Consider the following 9,221-nt stretch of genomic DNA (forward strand, 5'->3'; position numbering starts at 1 on the left):
TGATGGATGGCCTGGCTGAGCTCTGCAAGCACTGTGCTGCCTTGGCATTGCCTGAGTGAGTGCAGAGGGTAAAGCAACAGCGAGCTGCAGTGCAGATAAGAGAGAGTTACCCGCGAGCTGCTGCAGAGGGCTCTGTCCTTTATTTCCTACAGGCCAGCAAGAAGAGAGGGACTTTTTCCCCCCCCCCTCCCTTTTCTTTTATATGCACTTGGCAAGTTGGATCTCGATAAATACCAGGCAAGTGACAGCCCCTGTGATTCAATGTAAAGACAGCGAAGGTTTCCAGCTACTCTGGGGACATAATTGCTCTGCAGGGAGCTGCCTGAGTCCTGATGTGATGCCAGCAGCCTCATGGCAGAGGTGGTACACCCTGTTGTCAGCAGATCAAGGGGAGAAGGGAGCTGGAGCTGAAATACTGGGATGGAGCAGCAAAGTGTATTCATAGAATCATCACTGAGTGGTTTGTGTTGGAAGGGACCTCGAAGCTCATCCAGTTCCAACTCCTTGCCATGAGCAGGGATGCCTTCCACTAGAGCAGGTTGCTTCAAGCCCTGCCCAACCTGGCCTTGAACACTGCCTGGGATAGCTCCATGGTAGGCGCTTTCTGAAGCGCCATCCATAGGGCAGCACCCAGCCAAAGCCAGGGGTGTCTGAGTTCAGCAGGACAGGACAAAGCAAAAGGGTGGCCACTGACTCCACAGACCCACTCCCAATGCTGTTTGCAGTGGGTGATGGATGGCTTGCTGGGAATGCAGGGGCTGGAGGAAGGCTGGAGATGACTCCATCGCCCCGCAGAGCTGGTCGGGATGCTGGGCTGCGGATGGGAGGTTGTTATTTACGTGTTGCTGTCCTCCTCTCCACAGACCTAAAAATAAATCAATTGAAACAGATAGCGGAGCAGATCAAGGCTCCCGGCGCCTCCGAAAGCAGCGGGAGCCAGTGGCAGAGATGTGGATGCAAAGCAGCCTGATGGGGCTGGCATTTTGCTTCCAACTTCCTTTCACCTGGGATGCAAAGGTCGTGCCGCATCTGCTGCTGCTTTGCCTGCCCACCCCTGTTCCCCTGCCTGCTGGGATGAAGGCTTGCAGGCAGCCTTTCATCTCCAAACGCTGCAAGCTGAAACCTCAAGTGTCTCTCCTCGGATGGGAACCCTTCCAGAGCACACAGGCGCCCTTGTGCAGGAGGCCTGCAGGGGGGCTGCAATCTCCCATTCATGGAGAAGTGTCCACATCACTCCCAGGCTTTTCCCAAATCCCCTCATCCATTCCTGGAGCTGTGGCTACCCCAGGAGGTGGAGCACTTGCACTTCAGTGCATGCCAAGGACCCCACTTCCCACCTAAGTCCTAAGGAAAAGCTCACAGAGATAAACTGATGTCCCCATCTCTGCCCTGCCTGAAGAGGGAGGGACCACATCCTCCCCGTAGTGTGTGCCCTTGGGCGTATGTCCTAGTGGTCTAGGGGGTTTAACACTCATTGCTTCTTGTTGGGGCTTCTTCTCCAGCCCCTGGAGCTGCCTCTGGAGGCACAAACACAGGGTGATGGGAGCAGCCATGCCTAAAGGATGAAGCTTTTTTTGGCAATCAAGGAGAGCCTGAAGCAGCCCCAGCAGCTGCCAGGGAAGGGCTGAGTGCTGTGCAGCCACTGTGTGCACCAGGGTCGGGGCTGGATTGCTCCCTTCCCATGATGGCTGCAGTAATTAATACCACCAGGCAGGTTGGATGCAGGCATTAGTGCTTGATAGTGATTAATGAGCCCAGTAGGATTACACCAGCCAGGCATTTTTGTTTTCCACCGTGTCTTTGAGCCTGGCAAATGTAATAAAACCTCTGAAATAAAGAGCCTGTTACTTGAATATTTCAGTGCTCTGTTATTGAAAACCATTAGCTGAGGCTCCTTGCCACTGTGAACTTGTGCACTGCTGCAGCTCACCTCCTGGCTCTCAAGGGACCAGCGTTTTCCCATCCTATGGAGCCAGGCTCTGCTCCCACACACACAAGGCCAAATCACAGCCATCCCTCTGATGAGAGCAGTTTGTGTCCCTGAGGCTGGAGGGCAAAACTGCACCATGAATCCAGGCCTACAAACCTGTCCTCCAAAAATTCCTCCCTTACAAGCTCTAAAGATGTTCGCTTCCTCCCCAAAGCACATGTTAATCTAATTCAAATCGTACCCAGTAACACTGAACATTAAGTCCTAGGTGAATTTCCAGGGTGAGTCTCTTCAGCAGAGCAGCAGCAGGGCTCTGCTGAGCAGCTCTAATTCCTCTGCTGGAGGCAGGTACCTGCTGCAAGCAAAACACTTCATTTGATGCACAACTCTGGGCTGTGGTAGCTCTTGGCCAGAGCTGGTCCCTGCTATGGGACCAGAGCTGTGTGGAAGCCAGTGTTCATGCTCAGCACCTCCTGCTGCAGCACCCGGTGGTTCTGGGGATCATGTTGGGAACGTGAGTGCAGAAACACCACCCTGGGTCAGCATTTCTGCAGTACAATGAGCTGCCCCTCGCTGCAGAGTGATGCCCACCTATTCCCCAGTGACCCCTCATTTCTCCTGCTTCCCCCTTCAACCCCTGTTCCACTCTGGGTTTTGCATTACTTGTCCCTAAACACAGTATCTGGCTCCTCCCGAGCTATTCAAGAGCAATGTGGACACATTAGCTCCAAAACTGACCTTCCCAAGCTCAGGAAGGCGATGCCCACCCCTCTCCACCACTGCAGCTTGCTGCAGAATGGGATAACACAAACCAGGCGCTGCCAGGAGCTTGGGGCCCATATTTCAGAGCTGTCCATGGCCTCCCTAAATGCCATCCAGGAAAGATGCAGCCAAATTGGTTCTTTCCCCAGCCCCTGTTTTCGTTCCTTGCTGATGAGTATTATTAATCGCAGTGTGCCCTCCCTGTGGGTGCAATGCAGTGAGGACAGCTGTGCCCTTCACTCCATGGCAGAGCTCATGAATCTTCTTAGAGGAGGAACGGGAAAGCCCTGGAGGACCATGAGACCAAATGAGCTTCAAAGAGAAGTTCAGGGTGTTTTGCAAACCCCCTCTATAGCCTTGGTGTAACCTTAAAGCAGTGGGATTGGGCTGGGATGGGAACACGAGCTTTGCACACACAAAGGAGGCTTTAAAGCAGCTGAAAGATGGGATTTATATGGAGTCCTTTTCCCATCATACTGTGGAGAGCGAGCTTATCTTCAAAGCCTCCCCATTAGCACATCTCAAGCCTGCTGTTGCTTTCTCCTAGTGCTGGTCTTGGCAGGGCTGGTGGTGCTGCTTTTTTTAAAAGAGATGAAAAATGCATCTCTTAACCCAAGGCAGATGATCTGCCACGACCTCCCTGATGCCTGCTGACCCTGTGCCCATGCAGAGCTCAATGGGTTTTCCATGCTGAGCCTGCACTGAGCAATGGCTTGGGAATGGCTGAGGATCAGGCACTGGAGTCACACAAGCGTCATATCTACCCGGTTCATCTCTTTTCTGCTCAGCTTCAAGTGCTGCATAGCGAGCATGCAAATAAACCTTTCCAACCCAAACCATACCATGCATGAAAGCTCTGGAGAGAAGATCAATCAGCTCTGAAAGTATTATCCATGTGGCTTAGTGCTCAGTTACTGCCCCAGAGCTAATGATGGGGCTATTTCTCAAAGGGACCCCCCCCCTTTACTGGTAATGCCATAGCTGGTACCTCATCACACTTCCCAACAAGCCCTGTTGCTGCTCCTGATGGATAGAGTTAATTACAGCATGTCCTGCAGGAGCCATGGCCCAGGGGGAAGAGTCCTTTAGCGCTGAGCAAGCCTCTGAGCCCGGATATAAATGCTTCTTGCCAAGAAAGCTGAAGCCATCAGCATCGGGAAGAGTTGCCCTCACAGCAGCCATGTGTGGTCTTCTCCCATGGGCAGCTTTGGGGTGTTTGGTTCTGCAGCTCTGAGGCTTCCCACGGGAGGCAGGTCTTCTTCATCCTGCACATCAAATGGGACAGACAGTTGCTGTATCTCTGTGCTAAATACTTGTTAATGTGGTGGAAGAGGCTGGAGATTCATCTTCTGCCCAGAAACCTGCACTTGAGGCAGTTGCTGATGCCTGAGGAGTTTATCCATCCTCATGGCATCTCACTGAAATGGAGCATTTTGAGTGGCAGCGACTCGCTTTGATGAGATCTCACCACAGACTTTTCCTTCTCCCTTTTAAAGCCACTCTTCAAAGCCAGACTCTATCTGCTCTAGATAAGAAAACCAATAAATCAGCTTTTTCTTGCCCAGGAAAGCAGGACCCCCCCTCCAGCTAAAATCCCAACCAGGTTACACAGACTCGCAGCCTTCCTGCAGTACCTGTTTTCCTCCAAATCCTGTGTTTTGCACCAGATTTGCTTGTCTGGATGTACCCAGGCGTATTTTTGCTGTGAAAAGGTGATGAGAGGCACACTGTGACCTGGCTGCTGGTGTCTGGCTGGAGGCGAGAGCTCTGCTTTGGTCCTCAGGGGCGGAGGGATGCACACAGTGCACAGAGCGGATGCTGACGTTCGGAGTGGGCTCTGAAAGCAGATTCAATTAGCAAGAAAGCAATGATGTTCAATCATGAAGTGCTGTTCTCTGAGCAGCTTCTGGAGCTGAGCAATGGTATTAGAGGCTTTTCATTTCGTGTTCCTGGGTGAATACACACAGCCAGTGCTAGCACAGTGTGGGGAGGGCTGCACTCGAAGTGTCCTGACAGAGGGGGCCTGACCTGGTGTTCCCTCGGATGGTAAAGGCTGCAGGGTAGGAAATGCCATGAGAGAAGTGGGGATATTCTGCTGCTGGCCTGGGATATATAAAATTAGTGTCTTGCTGGGGTATTGCAGAGGGCTGTGTTGGCATCCCCAGCTCCAGAGGGATTTTCCCACCCTGGGAGCAGGGCCAGCATCATACTAGATGGCACAGCAGGACATCCAGAGCCACTGCCTCCTCCCCAGCCTCAGGCAGCTCCAGCCTCCAGCTTCCGCATCTGGGAAATAGAGAAGGAAAAGTTCCCAACAGCCCTGGGTAAGGGTCTGAGCTCTGCCAGGAGCTGGATCAAACCTGCGGGTGTGGATGTGTGCTGAGCATCCATCCATCCATCCATCCATCCATCCATCCATCCATCTCCTCACGGATGACAGCTTCAACCTTGATTTGAGCCCCCGACCTCTCTCCCCTTCATTCCTCCTCTTCCAATATTGTATATTTGTGCAACTTGTACTTCCAGCTGCTCTCCCAGCCGCAGCACCAGGCTCTGATCCCTGATCTTCCTGGGGTCCTTCCCTCCTGCTCCAGCTGTAACTCCTAACGCTGCTTTCTGCGATGCTGCTGCCCTATGCTTGTCCGAGCATCCTTCCCGACCCAAGTGGGAATCACCACCCTTTGGATGAAGAGGAAGAGGAGCAGCCCGGGCAGGTATCCGTCCGCTGTCCCCGCTGCAAAGCTTCACCCGGGGCCGGCCCCACTCGCAGGACGGCGGCGGAAGCTCCAGCCAAGAGCTGGGCTCTGCTGCCCCAAGTGCTGCGCAGCCGAATGGCAGCGACCAGAGGCAGAGCTGAAGGTAACGAATGCGGCTCACCAGTGCAATGAGTTGAGAGGTCTCAGCTGAACTGGTGTCCAGTGGGAGGTGGTGGGAGCATCACTGGACATCACTGCGGGTGCCCAGGGTGGGATGCAGGGGCTGAGGTGTCGGATGGTGAGCCAGGGGAGATGGTGGGAGCAGAAAGGAGGCTCCTGTGCAGGATGGGATTAAGCTGTTCTTATATAACCTGTCTCCATCTGGCCTAGAGATCTCACATTCCAGCTGGGAATTTTTCACTGGGATCTTATCCAGTTTGACTGCACCCCCCCACGATGGGGCTAGGGCAGAGCAGAACCCCCCCTTCAGCAGCTTGAGGTCCTCAATTTCTTCAAACCAAAGCCAGCCCCAGGGGACACCTTCCACCTTCATGTTACCATGAAGACACCCTGGAGACAGGCGGTTTGGGAAGCAGGAATGACTAAACGCTGATGATTCCCGAGCCAGGGGAATCAGTATGGGAATGAGTTGCAAAGCAGGAGGATGGGAAGGGTTGGCAATGAGGGTGCTGGGGCTGTTTGTTGAAACAGCTCTTCTGCTTCCCCCATCCCTGCTCCGTTCTGCAGGAGCATCAGCGTGAGCCAAAAAGCGACGGGACTTGGCAGGGTATCGGGAACCAGTTATCCCGCTCTGGGCCCCTCTGCTTCCCACAGTGCCAGGTAGTGCTCAGGTCTCCTTGGTGACGGATTATGGGATTAGAGGGTTCAGGTAAACCCTCCTGCACGCGGTTTGGTTACTCCTGGGAATGGCATCACTTTGGCACCATGTGGGAAGGGACCGTGCTCCGGCCGAGGGAAGGAGCAGGAGGGTGAAGGATCCATCCCACTGCCTGATGCTGCGGTCATGGGGCTGGGGTAGCAACTTAGAATCATAGAATGGGTTGGATTGGAAGGCACCTTCAAAGGTGGCCTAGTCCAACCCCCTGCAATGAGCAGGGACAGGGCAGGGCAGGGTTGGGACTGAGGATCCCTCCACTTTGGGGGTGTTCAGTTTTGGGGTTGAAGATGGGTGGTGCCCCCAAGGGAAGGTCTGGATGTGGATGCTCCCTACCCTGGCTCCTTCTTCTGCTTGATGGCTGCATGACTGGTGGGGGTAAGGAGTGGGACAAGCAGGCACCTAGGTGGTGACAAATGGTTGGAGATACAGCTGCAGATGGAAGGAGGGAACATGTGGAAAGGGAGGGTTTCTCCCATAGCTGCCAGATGACAAAAAGCCAGGGGGAAGCTTGGGGGGACCTTTTCTCCCACCTATACAAGACAAACCTCCTGCACAGGGCTCCCTATGGGCTGTGGGGGCACCAAAGTGTCCCAGTTACAGCTCAGTGGCCTGGGCTTTCCCATCCCACCTCCCAGCAGCACTGTTTGCCCTCTGTTATTTGAGCATTCATCTTGTTTAAGCACCACTTGAGCTGCAGGACTGGCGATATCTTGTAGAAGAGAAACAAGAGCCATTCCCCCTCCCTCACTTTCCCCCAGCCTGTATTACCCCAAATAAACACTCACTTTGGGTAATAGTTAACTTTAATGGCTCAGTGCTGGCTTGGGCTACATGATAGGGCACCCCGGGGAGACTGGAGGGTTGATAGTCCTCGGGATAAATGAGATAAGGGCTGGGTTTGAAGGGCAGCACTGTCACGGGAAGCATGGCTGTTCTCATGCACCTCTCCATCACCTTCCCAAAACCTATCCTGCCTTTGGCATTCCCTTCCCAGCCCTTGTGTTTTCCAGGCGAGTGGATGGGAGCTGGACCCCTGTCCCAGCCGCCAGGCATCACCCCAGCCCTGGGCTGACATCGGAGGCTTTGCTGTACCCCCCTACCAGCCACATCTCTGGGGCTTCCCTTCCCTGAGCTGCAGAGACACCTGAATAACCCGCCTGGCAGCTCCTGCTCTCTTTATTGTGTTTTCCCAAGTCAATGGATAACTTTACAGCCCGGGCCATGACAACATCCAACACAGTAACCTTGGAGAGGCAGCTCTGCTGCGGGAGATGCGCCGGGTCACTGAGGGGGAGGGACAGGGAAGTTCACATCTAAATCCATCCTCAAAGTCATTGCCATGTCCAGTAGGTACCCATGGGCAGAGCCCGGTGCTGCTTGGCCAGGCTGGGGATGCAAGGTGGGCATCCATGTCGTCTTCTCCAGATCCCCATGGAGGCTGGGTTAGGTTTCTCCTATCCCACCCCACCAGACCATGGGCACAGGGTGCTGCTGTGCAGGCACTTTGCTGTCCCATAGAGGTGGGATTTCCAGCCTTCCCCTCCCAAATCACCCCAGGGCAGCAGAGGGAGACCAGATCCTCACTGGGCCTCCTCGACTGAGCTGCCCATCTCCTCCTGCCATGGTGACTCCCATTGATCTCCGGGTGCTAAACACATCATGGTGGCATCAGTGTGCTTCCTTATGGATGCCAAGCAAAGAAACCACTTGGGTCCTTTCCCCTTGGTGCCTTCAGCTCCTGTCCATGACCATGTGGCAGGACTCCCTCCTCCAGGCTTTCACATGTAGTTTTTACACCCACCCCCCCCCACCTCCTCCTTCCCTCCCTGTCCTTGACCAGCGCGATCCTGGCATTCCTGCAGCTTTAACAGCCCCATAACCGCGGTCAATGCGATCGAAGCAGGTTTTACAGCAGCGTTGCTTCATCACCACAGCACAAACAAGGTGAAGATGATTCTGGTGTCCGGGGGACACTACAGGCAGTGAAAGCCATGGGGTGGGTAAGGGGGTCCTCTCCCTGGCTGGGTCTGCAGAAGGGCTTTGGGCAGGAGGTGGTGAGGTCCTGCTCTGCTGAGGAGCCGGGGGGGAAGAGCCTGAACTTGGAGCTGAGTCCTGGATTTGTCACTGCTTGGAGAAAGGGGATTTATTTCTGTAATTGCTGCCTCTCCTCTGTGTTTTGGGAGGAACTGTCCCAAAGGGACCTGAGCAGCGTCTGCATCTCTCCACTTGGGACCCCCAACAGAAAACAGCTCCTGAGCACCCAAAGGGACTGTGACAGGGCATCCCTGACTTTGAGATGGACTCAGCACCCCCACGTCAGCAGTTAACCCTCAGGCTGGATCAGACCTTCATGATGCCATCTGGTGAAGTAAAGCATTGCCATTCCCAGGGAAGGGACCAGGGCTGGGGGCCTGGGCAGAGAAAGGGGCAGGATGGAGAAGGAGGGGATGCATAACCCTGTGCTCCAATGGGGACAGTCAATGGGTGCCTTGGTGCCTTCCTGCTGCCCTCAGCACCACTGGCGTGCTCCAGCCTCTCCTGTCCCTCAAACCTGGGCATGGTACAAACCATTTTTAGCAACGGAGATGAAGATGGGTGAGCTTGGCGGGCTGCTTTCCAAAGAGGATGGTTTGGAAACCAGACTGGGGCTGGCCGCGGCAGCCCCATCCAGGCTCTCTTTCGATGCCCTCTCCGGGGCTTTCCCCCCCACAACTCCATTGAGGAAGGACATCTCAGTTTCACATGCCATAAAGCAGCCAGTCTCTGGACTCTCCTGACGTCAGGGCACATCTTCCCGTCATTCACTATCGCCATGATCTGAGCAGGAACAGCCTGACTGCGCTCACAGAGCAAAGTCCAGAGCACAGCGGCGCCAAGAGACACGCTGGGAGCAGGACGGGGCTCAGGGGTTCGGGCATGGGGTGGCTCCTTCCAT

The sequence above is a fragment of the Strigops habroptila genome, chromosome 9 (assembly GCF_004027225.2).
Source record: "Strigops habroptila isolate Jane chromosome 9, bStrHab1.2.pri, whole genome shotgun sequence".
Classification (NCBI taxonomy): domain Eukaryota; kingdom Metazoa; phylum Chordata; class Aves; order Psittaciformes; family Psittacidae; genus Strigops; species Strigops habroptila.